This window comes from Arachis stenosperma, chromosome 9 (genome assembly GCF_014773155.1).
Source record: "Arachis stenosperma cultivar V10309 chromosome 9, arast.V10309.gnm1.PFL2, whole genome shotgun sequence".
In the NCBI taxonomy this organism is placed as follows: domain Eukaryota; kingdom Viridiplantae; phylum Streptophyta; class Magnoliopsida; order Fabales; family Fabaceae; genus Arachis; species Arachis stenosperma.
Window position 1 is genome coordinate 82,682,133 of NC_080385.1, and position 18,993 is coordinate 82,701,125.

The window sequence follows — 18,993 nt, forward strand, 5'->3', positions numbered from 1 at the left end:
GGTGATTTCTCCATGAAGAGTTATAGGTGTCTCCATAGGGTTCTCCTAGGTAATTCACCTCTTCCATTGAAGGGTTCTCAGGATCATAAGCTTCTTCCTCAGATGAAGCATCCTTAGTACTGTTTGGTGCATTTTGCATTCCAGACAGACTTTGAGAAATCAAATTGACTTGTTGAGTCAATATGTTATTCTGAGCTAAAATGGCGTTCAGAGTGTCAATCTCAAGAACTCCTTTCTTCTGACTAGTCCCATTGTTCATAGGATTCCTTTCAGAAGTGTACATGAATTGGTTATTTGCAACCATTTCAATTAGCTCTTGAGCCTCTGCAGGCGTCTTCTTCAGATGAAGAGATCCTCCAGCTGAGCTATCCAAAGACATCTTGGATAGTTCAGAGAGACCATCATAGAAGATACCTATGATGCTCCATTCAGAAAGCATGTCTGAGGGACATCTTCTGATTAATTGTTTGTACCTTTCCCAAGCTTCATAGAGGGATTCTCCATCCTTCTGTCTGAAGGTTTGGACTTCCACTCTAAGCTTACTCCATCTTTGTGGTGGAAAGAACTTTGCCAAGAAGGCATTGACTAGCTTTTCCCAAGAGTCCAGGCTTTCTTTAGGTTGAGAATCCAACCATATTCTAGCTCTGTCTCTTACAGCAAAAGGGAATAGCATCAGTCTATAGACCTCAGGGTCTACCCCATTAGTCTTGACTGTGTCACAGATTTGCAAGAATTCAGCTAAGAACTGATGAGGATCTTCCATTGGAAGTCCATGGAACTTGCAATTCTGTTGCATTAGAGAAACTAATTGAGGTTTAAGCTCAAAGTTGTTTGCTCCAATGGCAGGGATAGAGATGCTTCTCCCATAGAAATCAGGAGTAGGTGCAGTAAAGTCACCCAGCACCTTCCTTGCATTGTTTGCATTGTTGTTGTTTTCGGCTGCCATGTCTTCTTCCTCTTTGAAGAATTCGGTCAGGTCCTCTAAAGAGAGTTGTGCTTTGGCTTCTCTTAGCTTTCTCTTCAAGGTCCTTTCGGGTTCAGGGTCAGCTTCAACAAGAATGCCTTTGTCTCTGCTCCTGCTCATATGAAAGAGAAGAGAACAAGAAAATGTGGAATCCTCTATGTCACAGTATAGAGATTCCTTGAGGTGTCAGAGGAAGAAAAATGGAAGACAGAGGTAGAAAATTCGAACTTATTAAAGAAGATGAAGTTCGAATTTTGTATTAAGGAATAGTGTTAGTCTATAAACAGAAGGATGTGAGAAGAGGAGAAGTAATTTTCGAAAATTAAGTAAAAAATTTTGAAAACATTTTGAAAAACACTAATTGATTCTCAAAAACTAAGAATAGAAAAAGAATCAAGTGATTTTTGAAAAAGATTTGAAATTAGAAATCAAAAAGATATGATTGAAAACTTATTTTGAAAAAGATGTGATTGAAAAATTATGGTTTTTAAAAGATATGATTGAAAAGATATGATTTGAAAACAATTTTAAAAAGATTTGATTTTAAAAATTAATGACTTGCCTAACAAGAAAAGATATGATTCACACATAAAACCTTCCTCAACAGAAAAGGCAAAAAATGTTCAATCAAATCATTAATTGTTAGTAAGTATCTTTGAAAAAGGAAAGAAATTGATTTTGAAAATATTTGATTGAAAAGATATGGTTTGAAAAAGATTTGATTTTGAAAAACTTTGAAAACTTGAAAAAAATTGATTTTGAAAACAAAATCTTCCCCCTTTGCCATCCTGGCGTTAAACGCCCAGAATGGTGCACATTCTGGCGTTTAACGCCCAAACTACTACCCTTTTGGGCGTTAAACGCCCAGCCAGGCACCCTGGCTGGCGTTTAAACGCCAGTCTGTCTTCTTCACTGGGCATTTTTGAATGCCCAGCTTTTTCTGTATAATTCCTCTGCAGTATGTTCTGAATCTTCAATTCTCTGTATTATTGACTTGAAAAGACACAAATTAAAAATATTTTTGGATTTTAATAATGAGGAATAATCAAAATGCAACTAAAATCAAATAACAATGCATGCAAGACACCAAACTTAGCAGTTTGTACACTACTGACATTAACAAAAATGAGAATGCATATGAGAAACAACAAAACACTCAAGTCAATAGAATTCAAAGATCAGAGCAAGAAATCATCAAGAATTACTTGAAGATCCTTAAGACACATGAATGAATGCATGAAATTGACACCAAACTTAAGATGAGACACTAGACTCAAGCAAGAAACATCAAATATTTTTGGTTTTTATGATTTTTGTAAAATTTTTTTTTTGTGATTTTCGAAAATTAAGTAGAAAAAGATATCAAAATTCTTAATGAGAATTCCAGGAATCATGCAATGTTAGTCTAAAGCTTTAGTCTAAAGGAATTAGACATGGCCGGCCAAGCTTCAGCAGCACACTGCATTCAAGAGCTAAATTGATGAGAATCAATCAGCCTTGGTGATGATAAGAACATCACCTTGAAACACTAGAATTCATTCTCAAGAACTCTGAAGAAAAATACCTAATCTAAGCAACAAGATGAACCGTCAGTTGTCCATACATAAGAACAATCCCCGGCAACGGCGCCAAAAACTTGATGCACGAAATTGCAATAACACTTTTGCAACTCCGCACAACTAACCAGCAAGTGCACTGGGTCGTCCAAGTAATAAACCTTACGCGAGTAAGGGTCGATCCCACGGAGATTGGTGGTATGAAGCAAGCTATGGTCATCTTGTAAATCTCAGTCAGGCAGACTCAAATGTATAATGGTGATGAACGAAAATAACATAAAGATAAAGATAGAGATACTTATGTATATCATTGGTGTAAGAGCTTCAGACAAGTGTATGAAGATGCCTTCCCTTCCGTCTCTCTGCTTTCCTACTGTCTTCATCCAATCCTTCTTACTCCTTTCCATGGCAAGCTCGTGTAGGGTTTCACTGTTGTCAGCAGCTACCTCCCATCCGCGCAGTGAAAGCTAATGCTCTTACACTCTGTCACAGTGCGGCCAATCACCGGTTTGGTTCCCTCCCCTACCGGAATAGAATCACTCTTTTGCGTCTGTCACTAACGCCCAGTAGGTTACAGGTTTGAAGCACGTCACAGTCATTCAATCATTGAATCCTACTCAGAATACCACAGACAAGGTTTAGACCTTCCAGATTCTCTTGAATGCCGCCATCAGGTCCTGCCTATACCACGAGGATTCCGATTAAAGAATCCAAGAGATATTCACTAAGCCTCAGATGCTTGTAGAACAAGAATGGTTGTCAGTCACCTTGTTCGTGAGTGAGAATGATGATGGGCGTCAATCATCACATTCATCAGGTTGAAGAACAAGTGATATCTTGGATAAAGAACAAGCGGAATTGAATAGAAGAACAATAGTAATTGCATTAATACTCGAGGTACAGCAGAGCTCCACACCTTAATCTATGGTGTGTAGAAACTCCACCGTTGAAAATACATAAGAACAAAAGTGATCATTGGTTTCGGCCCCAGAGAGGGAACCAGAAGAACCAAGATCTGATCTAAGAACTAGATGTCCCAAAAGATGAGAATACAATAGTACAAGGTCCTACTTATAGAAAACTAGTAGCCTAAGGCGTACAGAAATGAGTAAATGACATAAAAATCCACTTCCGGGCCCACTTGGTGTGTGCTTGGGCTGAGCAATGAAGCATTTTCGTGTAGAGACTCTTCTTGGAGTTAAACGTCAGCTTTAGTGCCAGTTTGGGCGTTTAACTCCCAATTAGGTGCCAGTTCCGGCGTTTAACGCTGGAATTTCTTGAGGTGACTTTGAACGCCGGTTTGGGCCATCAAATCTTGGGCAAAGTATGGACTATTATATATTGCTGGAAAGCCCAGGATGTCTACTTTCCAACGCCGTTGAGAGCGCGCCAATTGGGCTTCTGTAGCTCCAAAAAATCCACTTCGAGTGCAGGGAGGTCAGAATCCAACAGCATCTGCAGTCCTTTTTAGTCTCTGAATCAGATTTTTGCTCAGGTCCCTCAATTTCAGCCAGAAAATACCTGAAATCACAGAAAAACACACAAACTCATAGTAAAGTCCAGAAAAGTGAATTTTAACTAAAAACTAATAAAAATATAATAAAAACTAACTAAAAGATACTAAAAACATACTAAAAACAATGCCAAAAAGCGTACAAATTATCCGCTCATCAAGAATCAATAACACTATCTGAAATTCTAAGTTTCTATAGAAGCCAATCATTCTAAACTTCAAAGGAAAATGTGAGATGCCAAAACTGTTCAGAAGCAAAAAGCTACAAGTCCCGCTCATCTAATTAGAATTAATATTCATTGATATTTTGGGGTTTATAGTATATTCTCTTCTTTTTATCCTAATTGATCTTCAGTTGCTTGGGGACAAGCAACAATTTAAGTTTGGTGTTGTGATGAGCGGATAATTTATACGCTTTTTGGCATTATTTTTAGGTAGTTTTTAGTATGATCTAGTTACTTTTAGGGATGTTTTCATTAGTTTTTATGATAAATTCACATTTCCGGACTTTACTATAAGTTTGTGTATTTTTCTGTGATTTCAGGTATTTTCTGGCTGAAATTGAGGGACCTGAGCAAAACTCTGATAGGAAGCTGACAAAGGACTGCTGATGCTGTTGGAATCTGACCTTCCTGCACTCAAAATGGATTTTCTGGAGCTACAGAACTCTAAATGGCGCGCTCTCAACGGTGTTAGAAAGTATACATCCAGATCTTTCCAGCAATATATAATAGTTCATACTTTATTCGTAATTCGATGACGTAAACTGGTGCTCAACGCCAGTTCCATGCTACATTCTGGAGTCAAACGCCAGAAACACGTCACGAACCAGAATTGAACGCCCAAAACACGTTACAACTTGGCGTTCAGCTCCAAGAGAAGCCTTAGCTCGTGGATAGATCAAGCTAAGCCCAAGAACACACCAAGTGGGCCCCGGAAGTGAATTTATGCATCAATTACTTACTTCTGTAAACCCTAGTAGCTAGTTTAGTATAAATAAAACTTTTTACTAGTTTATTAGATGCCTTGGACTATCTAGTTCTTTTGACCATTCGGTCTTTCATGGGGGCTGGCCATTCGGCCATGCCTGGACCTTCATCACTTATGTATTTTCAACGGTGGAGTTTCTGCACACCATAGATTAAGGGTGTGGAGCTCTGCTGTACCTCAAGTTTCAATGCAATTACTATTTTCTATTCAATTAGACTTATTCCTATTCTATGATATTCGTTGCACTTCAACATGATGAATGTGATGTCCGTGACACTCATCATCATTCTCACCTATGAACGTGTGACTGACAACCACTTCCGTTCTACTTTAGACCGGGCGCATATCTCTTGGATTCCTTAATCAGAATTTTCGTGGTATAAGCTAGAATTGATGGCGGCATTCATGGGAATCTGGAAAGTCTAACCTTTTCTGTGGTATTCCGAGTAGGATTCCGGGATTGAATGACTGTGACGATCTTCAAACTCGCGATTGCTGGGCGTGATGACAAACGCAAAAGAATCAAGGGATTCTATTCCAACATGATCGAGAACCGACAGATGATTAGCTGTGCTGTGACAGAGCATTTGGACCATTTTTACTGAGAGGATGGGATGTAGCCATTGACAACAGTGATGCCCTACATACAGCTTGCCATAGAAAGGAGTGACAAAAATGGGATAAAAGCAGTAAGAAAGCAGAGATTCAGAAGGAACACAACACCTCCATACACCTATTTGAAATTCCCACCATTGAATTACATGAGTAACTCTATCTTTATTTTTGTTTAAATTTATTATTATTATTCCAAAATCCAATAATCTCTTAATACAGTTGAATCCGCCTGACTGGGATTTACAAGATGACCATAGCTTGCTTCATACCAACAATCTCTGTAGGATCGACCCTTACTCACGTAAGGTATTACTTGGACGTCCCAGTACACTTGCTCGTTAGTTGTGCGGAGTTGTGACTAAGTGTGATTCACGTTTGAGAGCGCTACCAAGTCTTTGGAGCCATTGTTGATGATCATAATTTCGTCCACCACTTCCTTTCCATCCTCTAAGCCATTCCTGTCCTGTAATTCCTGAAATCACTTAACGCACATATCACGGCATCTAATGGTAATAAGAGATGATTAATATTAGCAAATCTAAGGCCAAAGAAGCATGTTCTCAATCATATCACAAAGTTAGGAAGGGAAAATGTAAAACCATGCAAATAGTATGAATAAGTGTGCAAAGGCTTGATAAAAACCACTCAAATTAGCACAAGATAAATCGTAAAATAGTGGTTTATCAATCTCTCCACACTTAAACATTAGCATATCCTCATGCTAAGCTCAAGAGAAGCCATACGAGAGTGAAGAGGAATGGTAAAACTTATGAAATGCAACCTATCTATATGAATACAACTACATGCAAAATGTTTCTACCTACTTGGTTGAAAGTAAACCAATCTTTCAAGAAGAAATATGAACTGGATCTCACTAATTCAAATCATAAAATAAGGTACAAGTAAACTTGCAAAAGAAAATAGCTCATGAAAGTCGAGAACAAGGAATCGAGCATCGAACCCTCACTGGAAGTGTATACACTCTAATCACTCAAGTGTTTGAGGTTCGATTCTCTCAATTCTCTACTAACCTTACTTTCTAAGACTTGCTCTTCTTCTATCAATCAACAGAAGTTTAATGCAGCAATACACAAATCAATAGGTCTTTTGAGGGTTGTAATGGAGTCAGGGTCAAGGTAGGATTGTATTTGGTCAAGTGGACTGAAATTTGAATCCTTAATTAACTTAAACTTTTCCCACCTAACTTAAGACAGTCCATGTAATCACAATACAAAATCTAACTACCCATTTACTATGTTTTCCACATATTCATGCATCCTGATTCGAGTATAGTACATATGCATTGCTTTCACCATTTACTTTGGGGCATTTTGTCCCCTTTTTATTGTTTGCTCTTTTTCTTTTCTTTTTTTCTTTTATATTTTTTTCTTTTTCTCTTTTTTTTTCTTTTGTTTTTCTCAATACATATGATTAAGGTATTGAATGCATGAACATATTCTCAACATTCTTTCACATTTTCAGAAAATTCTAACATACTCAATTCTCAAACCAAATGTTTCCAAACCAAATTTTCCCACACTTAAATCATAAGCACTCTCACTAGTCTAAGCTAACCAAGGATTCAAATTAAGGACATTATTATTTTCCGCTTAGAGTTAATGATGTGCTAAAGTAAGGAATAAAAAGGGTAAAATAGGCTCAAATTGGTTTGCAAAGGATAATGAAAGGTTAAGGCCATATGGGTATGTAAGCTTAGTGAAACAAGGCCTCAATCACATAAGTGCATGCATACATTAAACAATGGAAATATAGAATCAAGCAAGACAAAGATCACAATTTTAGAGAGAACAACACACACCAAAAAAAAAAATATTGGTTGATAAGATGCAACTAATCAAGTAGGCTCAAAATCTCACTGGTTTTGTGTGTTCCAGCTCTAAACCATGTTCTAGAATAATATTTCTTCAAACAAGTTTCTCAAAAATTTTAATTCAAATTAGTGAAATGCTATAAAAAGTTTCTTGAAAAACAAAATATTACTTCAACCAAGTGGTAAAATATGCACACAATGTAACAAACATGCAAGCAAAGATGCAAATGCAACAACTAACTACAAAGAAGAGTAAGAATTGGTGTTGAAAAGGAAGTAGCAAACCACCGAAAGTCGGTATCGACCTCCCCATACTTAAAGATTGCACCGTCCTCGGTGCATGCTAAGATGAACAGGTGGACGGGTTGCTCCAACTGATGCTTTTCTCCAAAGGTTGTGCAGATAGACTTGTCTTTTGCCCCATATAGAAGTTTCTTCCTTTTTTCTTCGTCGGTGGCCAGCCTGAAAGAAGAGGAAAAAGAAGAACAGGAACCAAAAAACAATGATAGCAAAACTCACCGGCAAGTGTACCGGGTCGCATCAAGTAATAAAACTCACGGGAGTGAGGTCGATCCCACAGGGATTGAAGGATTGAGCAATTTTAGTTTAGTGGTTGATTTAGTCAAGCGAATCAAGTATTGGTTGAGTGATTTTGTATCCAACAGTAAGTAAATGACAGAAAATGTAAAGGGGGAGGGAAGAATTACAGAAATTAAAGAGAATTGAAAGTAAAGGTGCTGAATCTTAAAGGACAAGAAATTAAATGACCGAAACTTAAAGTGCAAGAAATGTAAATTACAGTAACTTAAAGTGCAAGAAATATAATTTGCTTGAATGGAAAAGGGAATTGAGGACTGGGAATTCAGAATTTAAGCAAGGAAAATTTAATTGCAGCAATTAATAAAGAAGAAGATTGAATTGGAAGTAACTGGAATTCAAACAGGAAGTGAGAATGTAATTGCAGCAGTGGTTCAACAGAAGAACCAAAAAGAAAATTGGGTCTCAGGACTCCAGAGACTAGATAGCAAAGTCTAGATCTCAATTGCCTTCCCAGATCCAAGTTCACAAATTAAAGCAATTAACAAGAAATTAAAGATGAAGCAGTAAAGGAAATTGGATTCAACTCAATTATGCATAAGGGAAATTAAAGAGATCTTTAATGGAGATTGAGACAGAAATTCCTCAATTCTTCACACCCAAGACTCAAACAAGAAAAGTAAAAAGTGCTCAAGCAAGAACGAGGAAGAAGAGAGATCAATTCTCCTTCCCAATTCTCTAAGATCTCAGTTCAAAGCTCTCAATGAAGTCTCCGAATGTAAAAATTCAAAAATCAAAAAAAGGTTTCAAAAGATCCTCCCAATTACATCAAACTATCTCCTATTTATACACTTTCTATTCTTGGATTTTGGAATTTGGATGGGCTTTTGATTTGGTGAAGAAATGAATTAAATTGGATTTTTAATCCAATTTTCAGCCCATGAGAGATTAGCTTCCAGGAGGCTGCCCTGCCCTTGTGGAGGGCAGAGCAGGGAAATTATGTGCGTGCTGAGTGTGGGACATCAGGATGCTGCCCTGCCCTTGCGGAGAGCAGGGCAGTGTGCATCATGGTGCGTTTGAAATATTTTGCGTGCCAAGCCTTGGACATCATCAGGGTAGCGCTCAAGTGGTGCAGCTTCCTTGCTTTCTTAGTGAAGCCTCCGTGTTCGAGACTTACTGGGAGCATTTCGGCCAATTTTTGGCTTATTTTCCTTCGTGAGTAGCGCTACTTCTTTCCTTCTTGTACTTGGGTTCGAAACCCATGGGTGGCACTTGGAAGCTTGGTTCATTATGCTGCTCTTGTGGAGAGCAGTGTTTGCTTCCTCCTTCTATGTTGCGCCACACTTCTCCTTCTTTCACCACACCATTTTCTTCCCATGGCCACACTTCTTAAGCCACGTTTTTCTTCTTTTCTTCTTTTCTTTACCTACAAGAAATCAAAGCAACCATTCAGAGTATCTCCAAACTCATAAGGTTTATAATTCATTAAAATTCCATTAATTTTAGCTCAAACCTCATGATTTAGCATCAATTTAATGGTGGTTGTTTGATTTAAAGAAGTTATGCATTTTCATTCCAAATTGCTTACTTAGGATGCAAGAAAGTGCATAAAGACTAGTGAAACAAGTGAAATTAGCTTGAAAAATGGGTATATGATGACTTGTCATCACAACACCAAACTTAAATCTTGCTTGTCCCCAAGCAAGCATCAAAATTAAGAGGAAATGAAATGAAAAAAGAAAAGCCTACATATCCTTATTAGGCATATAGCAGAACTTGATTCATGGAGTTTTTATGCAGACAATGATAACTCAGTTATTGGTTGCTGTTACATAATATACACTTTTCCTCAAAGGCTTACTAAACTTGCTGTTATAAGGTTTACTCTTTACTTGCTCCCTTCCTAACTTTTCTTTTCTCATTTTGCTTAACAAGCTTATTCTTCTATGAAGGCTTGGTGTCCAATGTTGCAGTAGCCTTTGGCTTTATTTTTACTCAACATCTTTCCACCACAGACACATGGCTCACTATTTCCTCCTAGGATCATTGATGCCCAGCATCTCTTTGGATAACTAAATGTTCTGTATCTAAGTTGCTTTTTATTGTGGACTTTCAATTGGCCATCCCAAATCAGTTGATCTAAGTGACCGGGTTTTGAAATACCCCTCAGAATTTACTTGTCCAAGCATATCCAAGTACAAGAACACCACAGGCATATGTCCTAGGGTCCAAGCTATTGGTGTCCAGCCTTTATTCTTTGTTTTTCTTGCCACATTGGCTTTTTCTTCTTCCTTTTCTTTCTGTTTTATTTTGTTCTCAAGGGATTTTTTTTTCTTTACTGATAGGAACCTTTATAACAGTAAGCTAGCTCACCCTTCAATGAAAATGACATTATGCAGCAATTATTTCATGAGTTATGCATTTAATCAAACACATACACCACCATTAACTTCCATTCTAACTTATGCAACATTGGATATTTACTTTCTAATTCAAATATTTCTCTTTTTTTTTTCAAGCAGATGGGAAACAAAATAGAATTCAAGCTAAGTGATGAATGACAAGCACTTATGCAAATAAGCATTCTTAACAAACAACTTCACTTGCAACTAGATAAACACTTTAGCAAGATATATAAGGGTTCCCAGATTCAAGGCAATTTATAGCAGCAAGGAGTAAGTTTAGATACAACCTTTGAAGTTGCAGCCCTTTGATTCTTCCTTCTGTTGTATCCCTTTTGAGTCACAATGCAAATTGTCTTCAATTGTTGGCTAATTTCCTGCAAAATTCTCAAAAGTTGCTTGCTTTTCAAGCCCTTAAATGAATGGTTAGTATGCATAAATTGAGTGTGTCTTTTGGATTTATTTTGGCGCGGGAACACTAAACTTAATTGCTTGCCACTTCCTCTGATGCAACATGTTAACCATATGTGAAACCTTGTATCCTTGCTAAAGGTTATGGAATTAAAGCTAAAAAAACAGTTAAATAGTTGAATAATTTGTCTAATTGCTTGGAGCTAGCATTGTGCAGGAAGTGAGAATATTCTTTTAAATGAGATTTTGGTGGAACACCAAACTTAGAATCCTTCATTCTCCCTTAAATTGTTTTGGTGTGCAACACCAAACTTAGCTCCTTACAATACAGACCAATTATTCAACCTTTTTATTGAAATAGCTATGAAAAGAAACTACATCAGGTTGGGTTACCTCCCAACAAGCGCTCTTTTAATGTCACTAGCTTGACATTCCTTATTCTTGCTCAACTTCCAAAGTGTTTCAGGATCAAAAGGTGTGGATTCATTGCTCCTTCCTCCTGTCACAAAAGCAGAAACACAAATAGAACCAGAAACTAAAACAGAGCACTCTGTAACTTGAGTGCAGAGAGACTTAGTAGAGGCAAAGTCTCGAACAGTTAGTGTGTTAGTTAAAAATAAAGAAAAAGTGCTTAATCTAGACCACCGCTTCACTTAATCATTGTCAATCTATTTCAATCCCCGGCAACGGTGCCAAAAACTTGATGTGTGGAAAACGATCCAACACAAAACTCACCGGCAAGTGTACCGGGTCGCATCAAGTAATAAAACTCACGGGAGTGAGGTCGATCCCACAGGGATTGAAGGATTGAGCAATTTTAGTTTAGTGGTTGATTTAGTCAAGCGAATCAAGTATTGGTTGAGTGATTTTGTATCCAACAGTAAGTAAATGACAGAAAATGTAAAGGGGGAGGGAAGAATTGCAGAAATTAAAGAGAATTGAAAGTAAATGTGCTGAATCTTAAAGGACAAGAAATTAAATGACCGAAACTTAAAGTGCAAGAAATGTAAATTGCAGTAACTTAAAGTGCAAGAAATATAATTTGCTTGAATGGAAAAGGGAATTGAGGACTGGGAATTCAGAATTTAAGCAAGGAAAATTTAATTGCAGCAATTAATAAAGAAGAAGATTGAATTGGAAGTAACTGGAATTCAAACAGGAAGTGAGAATGTAATTGCAGCAGTGGTTCAACAGAAGAACCAAAAAGAAAATTGGGTCTCAGGACTCCAGAGACTAGATAGCAAAGTCTAGATCTCAATTGCCTTCCCAGATCCAAGTTCACAAAGCAATTAACAAGAAATTAAAGATGAAGCAGTAAAGGAAATTGGATTCAACTCAATTATGCAGAAGGGAAATTAAAGAGATCTTTAATGGAGATTGAGACAGAAATTCCTCAATTCTTCACACCCAAGACTCAAACAAGAAAAGTAAAAAGTGCTCAAGCATGAACGAGGAAGAAGAGAGATCAATTCTCCTTCCCAATTCTCTAAGATCTCAGTTCAAAGCTCTCAATGAAGTCTCCGAATGTAAAAATTCAAAAATCAAAAAAAGGTTTCAAAAGATCCTCCCAATTACATCAAACTATCTCCTATTTATACACTTTCTATTCTTGGATTTTGGAATTTGGATGGGCTTTTGATTTGGTGAAGAAATAAATTAAATTGGATTTTTAATCCAATTTTCAGCCCATGAGAGATTAGCTTCCAGGAGGCTGCCCTGCCCTTGTGGAGGGCAAAGCAGGGAAATTGTGTGCGTGCTGAGTGTGGGACATCAGGATGCTGCCCTGCCCTTGCGGAGAGCAGGGCAGTGTGCATCATGGTGCGTTTGAAATATCTTGCGTGCCAAGTCTTGGACATCATCAGGGTAGCGCTTAAGTGGTGCAGCTTCCTTGCTTTCTTAGTGAAGCCTCCGTGTTCGAGACTTACTAGGAGCATTTCAGCCAATTTTTGGCTTATTTTCCTTTGTGAGTAGCGCTACTTCTTTCCTTCTTGTACTTGGGTTCGAAACCCATGGGTGGCACTTGGAGACAATTTTGTTTGATTTTTTCGTGCATGGAGCCCGATATTGCTCTTGAGGAGGGCAGGGCAGAATTTCTTTGGAAGCTTGGTTCATTATGCTGCTCTTGTGGAGAGCAGTGTTTACACTTCTCCTTCTATGTTGCGCCACACTTCTCCTTCTTTCATAAGGTTTTTAATTCATTAAAATTCCATTAATTTTAGCTCAAACCTCATGATTTAGCATCAATTTAATGGTGTTTGTTTGATTTAAAGAAGTTATGCATTTTCATTCCAAATTGCTTACTTAGGATGCAAGAAAGTGCATAAAGACTAGTGAAACAAGTGAAATTAGCTTGAAAAATGGGTATATGATGACTTGTCATCAACGCGGACGCGTGAGGTATGCGTTCGCGCAATGGGGCTTTGTGCTTTTAGCACCATTCCAGCCCCACTCCATCCTAACTCTCTGCTTTGCACCCCTTTACGTCGATTTTGCGGGGTCATGCGTGCGTGTGGGTGACGCGCACGCGTGAAGGGCTGGATTTGCAACCAACGCAGACGCGTTAGGCACGCATTCGCGTGCATGTGTTGCTACCAAAGGCGCGCTTCCAGCCACCCTCCCGCGTGACTTTCTGTTCAAATCCCCTTTTTCGCTAATTCTCCTTTGACGCGGAAGCGTCAGCGACATGGTTTCATACTTCACCTTTTTTTATGAAAAATGCAAAAATGCAGAATGCAGATGGCTATGTAGAAATTATGAATGAACAGGAATAGAAATAAAATAAAATAAAACTAAGAACAAAAAGGAAAGAATATACCATGGTGGGTTGTTGATGAGCGGATAATTTATACGCTTTTTGGCATTGTTTTTAGTATGTTTTTAGTATGATCTAGTTAGTTTTTAGTATATTTTTATTAGTTTTTAGTTAAAATTCACTTTTCTGGACTTTACTATGAGTTTGTGTGTTTTTCTGTGATTTCAGGTATTTTCTGGCTGAAATTGAGGGACCTGAGCAAAAATCTGATTCAGAGACTGAAAAGGATTGCAGATGCTGTTGGATTCTGACCTCCCTGCACTCGAAGTGGATTTTCTGGAGCTACAGAAGCCCAATTGGCGCGCTCTCAACGGCATTGGAAAGTAGACATCCTGGGCTTTCCAGCAATATATGATAGTCTATACTTTGCCCAAGATTTGATGGCCCAAACCGGCATTCAAAGTCACCTTCAGATTTCCCAGCGTTAAACGCCGGAATTGGCACCAAAGTGGGAGTTAAACGCCCAAACTGGCACAAAAGCTGGCGTTTAACTCCAAGAAGAGTCTCTACACGAAAATGCTTCATTGCTCAGCCCAAGCACACACCAAGTGGGCCCGGAAGTGGATTTTTATGTCATTTACTCATTCTTAAGCTACTAGTTCTCTATAAATAGGACCTTTTACTATTGTATTTTCATCTTTCAATCTTAGGATCTTTTGATCATGTTTTGATGATTGAACCCTCTTTGGGAGGCTCGCCTCACGGCCATGCCTAGACCTTGTTCTTATGTATTTTCAACGGTGGAGTTTCTACACACCATAGATTAAGGTGTGGAGCTCTGCTGTACCTCGAGTATTAATGCAATTACTATTGTTCTTCCATTCAATTCCGCTTGTTCTTGTTCCAAGATATCACTTGTTCTTCAACTTGATGAATGTGATGATCCGTGACACTCATCATCATTCTCACCTATGAACGTGTGACTGACAACCACCTCCGTTCTACCTTAGATTGAGTGAATATCTCTTGGATTCCTGATACACGATGCATGGTTGATCGCCTGACAACCGAGCGCTCGCCTGACAAACGAGCCAGCCATTCCGTGAGATCAGAGTCTTCGTGGTATAGGCAAGAACTGATGGCGGCATTCAAGAGAATCCGGAAGGTCTAACCTTGTCTGTGGTATTCTGAGTAGGATTCAATGATTGAATGACTGTGACGTGCTTCAAACTCCTGAGGGCGGGGCGTTAGTGACAGACGCAAAAGAATCACTGGATTCTATTCCGGCCTGATTGAGAACCGACAGATGGATAGCCGTGCCGTAACAGGGTGCGTTGAACATTTCCACTGAGAGGATGGGAGGTAGCCACTGACAACGGTGAAACCCTTGCATAAGCTTGCCATGGAAAGGAGTAAGAAGGATTGGATGAAGACAATAGGAAAGCAGAGAGACGGAAGGGACAAAGCATCTTCATACGCTTATCTGAAGCTCTCACCAATGATATACATAAGTATCTCTATCTTTGTCTTTATGTTTTATTCATATATCACCCATACCCATTTGAGTCTGCCTGACTAAGATTTACAAGGTGACCATAGCTTGCTTCATACCAACAATCTCCGTGGGATCGACCCTTACTCGCGTAAGGTTTATTACTTGGACGACCCAGTGCACTTGCTGGTTAGTTGTTCGGAGTTGTGATAGAGAGTTGAGATTGCAATGAGCGTACCATGTTGATGGCGCCATTGATGATCACAATTTCGCATACCAAGTTTTTGGCGCCGTTGCCGGGGATTGTTTCGTGTATGGACAACTGACGGTTCATCTTGTTGCTTAGATTAGGTATTTTTCAGAATTCTTAAGAATGAGTTCTAGAGTTTCATGATGATCTGTTGAAATCTGGCTGGCTGAGAAGCCATGTCTAATCTTATTGGACCGAGGTTTCAACTGATCATCACAAGAGCTTGTTGATCTCTATCAATCTTGCTATTGGAGCAATGATCTGCTAAGGCTTGGCTGGCCATTGGCCATGTCTAGTGTTTTGGACCGAAGCTTTCTTTGAAGGCTTGGCTGGCTGTGAAGCCATATTTAATTCCTGGACCGGAGTCTTAGACTAGCATTGCAATGATTCCTGGAATCCAAATTAAGAATTCTGAAACCTCTATTTTCTATTTCCATATAATTTTCGAAAAATCCAAAAAAATTTCAAAATCATAAAAACCAAAAATATTTTATGTTTCTTGTTTGAGTCCAGTGTCTAATTTTAAGTTTGGTGTCTTGCATGCATTGTTTATTTGATCTTGGTTCTATTTTCAAGTCAATAGTACAGGGAACTGAAGATTCAGAACATGCAGCAGAGGAATTACACAGAAAAAGCTGGGCGTTCAAAACGCCCAGTGAAGAAGGACAGACTGGCGTTTAAACGCCAGCCAGGGTGCCTGGTTGGGCGTTTAATGCCCAAAAAGGTAGTGCATTGGGCGTTAAACGCCAGAATGTGCACCATTCTGGGCGTTTAACGCCAGGATGGCACAAGAGGGAAGATTCTGTTTTTAATTCAGATTTTTTTTCAAGTTTTCAAAGTTTTTCAAAATCAAATCTTTTTCAAATCATATCTTTTCAATCAAATCTTTTTCAAAATCAATTTCTTTCCTTTTTCAAAGATACTTGCTAACAATTAATGATTTGATTGAACAATTCAAGTATGTTGCCTTTTCTGTTGAGAAAGGTTTAATGTTTGAATCATATCTTTTCTTGTTAGGCAAGTCATTAATTTTTAAAATCAAATCTTTTTAAAAATCGTTTTCAAATCATATCTTTTCAATCATATTTTTTTTAAAAAAAAAACCATAACTTTTCAATCAAATCTTTTTAATCACATCCTTTTCAAAATAGTTTTCAATCATATCTTTTTAAATTCTAATTTCAAAATCTTTTTCAAAAATTACTTGATTTCTTTCCCACTCCTGGTTTTCGAAAATCAATTAAAGTTTTTCAAAATGTTTTCAAAAATCTTTCACTTAATTTTCGAAAATTTCTTCCTCTCTTCTCACATTCTTCTATTTATGGAGTACCACTCCTTCTCAATGCACAATTCGAACTCTATCTGATTAAGTTCGAATTCTTCTACCTCTTTCTTCTAATTTTCTTCTTCTCTGATACCTCAAGGAATCTCTATACTGTGACATAGAGGATTCCACATTTTCTTGTTCTCTTCTCTTTCATATGAGCAGGAACAAGGACAAAAGCACTCTTGTTGAAGCTGACCCTGAACCCGAAAGGACCTTGAAGCGAAAGCTAAGAGAAGCTAAGGCACAACTCTCTGTAGAGGACCAAACAGAAATCTTCAAAGAAGAAGAAACCATGGCAGCCGAAAACAACAACAATGCCAACAATGCAAGGAAGGTGCTGGGTAACTTTACTGCACCTACTCCCGACTTCTATGGGAGAAGCATCTCTATCCCTGCCATTGGAGCAAACAACTTTGAGCTTAAGCCTCAATTAGTTTCTCTAACGCAACAGAATTGCAAGTTCCATGGACTTCCATTGGAAGATCCTCATCAGTTCTTAGCTGAATTCTTGCAAATCTGTGACACTGTCAAGACTAATGGGGTTGACCCTGAGGTCTACAGACTTATGCTATTCCCTTTTGCTGTAAGAGACAGAGCTAGGACATGGTTGGACTCACAACCTAAAGAAAGCCTGGACTCATGGGAAAAGCTAGTCAATGCCTTCTTGGCAAAGTTCTTTCCACCTCAAAAATTGAGTAAGCTTAGAGTGGAAGTCCAAACCTTCAGACAGAAGGATGGAGAATCCCTCTATGAAGCTTGGGAAAGATACAAACAATTGATCAGAAAATGTCCTTCTGACATGCTTTCTGAATGGAGCATCATAGGTATTTTCTATGATGGTCTCTCTGAACTATCCAAGATGTCTTTGGATAGCTCTGCTGGAGGATCTCTTCATCTGAAGAAGACGCCTACAGAAGCTCAAGAACTAATTGAAATGGTTGCAAATAACCAATTCATGTACACTTCTGAAAGGAATCTTGTGAACAATGGGACAAATCAGAAGAAAGGAGTTCTTGAGATTGATACTCTGAATGCCATTCTGGCTCAGAACAAGATATTGACTCAACAAGTCAATTTAATTTCTCAAAGTCTGTCTGGAATGCAAAATGCACCAAGTAGTACTAAGGATGCTTCATCTGAAGAAGAAGCTTATGATCCTGAGAACCCTTTAATGGAAGAGGTGAATTACATGGGAGAACCCTATGGAAACACCTATAATTCTTCATGGAAAAATCATCCAAATCTCTCATGGAAGGATCAACAGAGACCTCAACAAGGTTTCAACAACAATAATGGTGGAAGAAACAGGTTTAGCAATGGCAAGCCTTTTCCATCATCTTCTCAGCAACAGACAGAGAATTCTAAGCAGAACCACTCTGACTTAGCAACCATGGTCTCTGATCTAATCAAAACCACTCAAAGTTTCATGACTGAAACAAGGTCCTCCATTAGAAACTTGGAGGCACAAGTGGGACAGCTGAGCAAGAAAATTACTGAACTCCCTCCTAGTACTCTTCCAAGCAATACAGAAGAAAATCCAAAAGGAGAGTGCAAGGCCATCAACATGGCCGAATGTGGAGAGGAGGAAGAGGCAGTGAACACCACTGAGGAAGACCTCAATGGACGTCCACTGGCCTCCACTGAGTTTCCCAATGAGGAACCATGGGAATCTGAGGCTCAAAATGAGACCATAGAGATTCCATTGGACTTACTTCTGCCTTTCATGAGCTCTGATAAGTATTCTTCCTCTGAAGAGGATGAGTATGTCACTGAAGAGAAAGTTGCTAAATACCTTGGAGCAATCATGAAGCTAAATGACAAGTTATTTGGTAATGAAACTTGGGAGAACGAACCTCCTTTGCTCACCAAAGAACTGGATGACTTGTCTAGGCAGAAATTACCTCAAAAGAGGCAGGACCCTGGGAAGTTCTCCATACCTTGTACCATAGGCACCATGACCTTCAAGAAGGCTCTGTGTGACTTAGGGTCAAGTGTAAACCTCATGCCTCTCTCTGTAATGGAGAAGTTAGGGATCTTTGAGGTGCAAGCTGCAAGAATCTCACTAGAGATGGCAGACAATTCAAGAAAACAAGCTTATGGACTTGTAGAGTATATTCTGGTGAAAATTGAAGACCATTACATCCCTACTGATTTCATAGTCCTAGAGACTAGGAAATGCATGGATGAATCCATCATCCTTGGCAGACCCTTCCTAGCCACAGCTAAGGCTGTGATTGATGTTGATGGAGGTGAACTAATCATTCAAGTGAATGAAGAATCCTTTGTGTTTAAGGCTCAAGGATATCCCTCTGTCACCATGGAAAGGAAGCATGAAGAGCTTCTCTCAAATCAG

General features: G+C 38.6%; 2 non-coding genes across 2 annotated transcripts; one reads left to right on the forward strand and one right to left on the reverse strand.

Annotated features, from left to right (window-relative positions):
* The first annotated feature begins 433 nt into the window (after positions 1-433).
* Positions 434-541, forward strand: LOC130953233 (small nucleolar RNA R71). Its single transcript, XR_009075404.1, has one exon. It is a non-coding gene; the product is annotated as a small nucleolar RNA R71 (small nucleolar RNA).
* Positions 542-17,337: 16,796 nt separating this feature from the next.
* Positions 17,338-17,445, reverse strand: LOC130953855 (small nucleolar RNA R71). Its single transcript, XR_009076016.1, has one exon. It is a non-coding gene; the product is annotated as a small nucleolar RNA R71 (small nucleolar RNA).
* Between the last annotated feature and the right edge of the window lie 1,548 nt (positions 17,446-18,993).